The sequence below is a fragment of the Penaeus monodon genome, chromosome 23, assembly GCF_015228065.2.
Source record: "Penaeus monodon isolate SGIC_2016 chromosome 23, NSTDA_Pmon_1, whole genome shotgun sequence".
In the NCBI taxonomy this organism is placed as follows: domain Eukaryota; kingdom Metazoa; phylum Arthropoda; class Malacostraca; order Decapoda; family Penaeidae; genus Penaeus; species Penaeus monodon.
In genome coordinates, this window is record NC_051408.1 from 27,576,474 (window position 1) to 27,576,699 (window position 226).

The 226-nt window shown below is 40.7% G+C and overlaps 1 protein-coding gene across 1 annotated transcript in view; it reads left to right on the forward strand.

Moving 5' to 3' along the window:
* Nucleotides 1-226, forward strand: part of LOC119587913 — a gene marked incomplete in the record, with an annotated part of 20,516 nt that overhangs the window by 14,489 nt on the left and 5,801 nt on the right.

Consider the following 226-nt stretch of genomic DNA (forward strand, 5'->3'; position numbering starts at 1 on the left):
ATATAACCCCTCAATGACAGTATCAGAAATTTGAAATGCTCCAGGACTTAGGAACTTTCTGCTGTTGCCCCAGAAAGTCCATACATGTGCAGAACTTTCTGCTCGACCAATCTACCAACGCTATAGCGAACCTGCATAAAGAGTTGTTTGACAGCTATAGGCTGGGCTGGCCAGATATGGTTAGACAGTAATTAGCCTTTTTCTTTTTTTTTTATCTTCACAAACT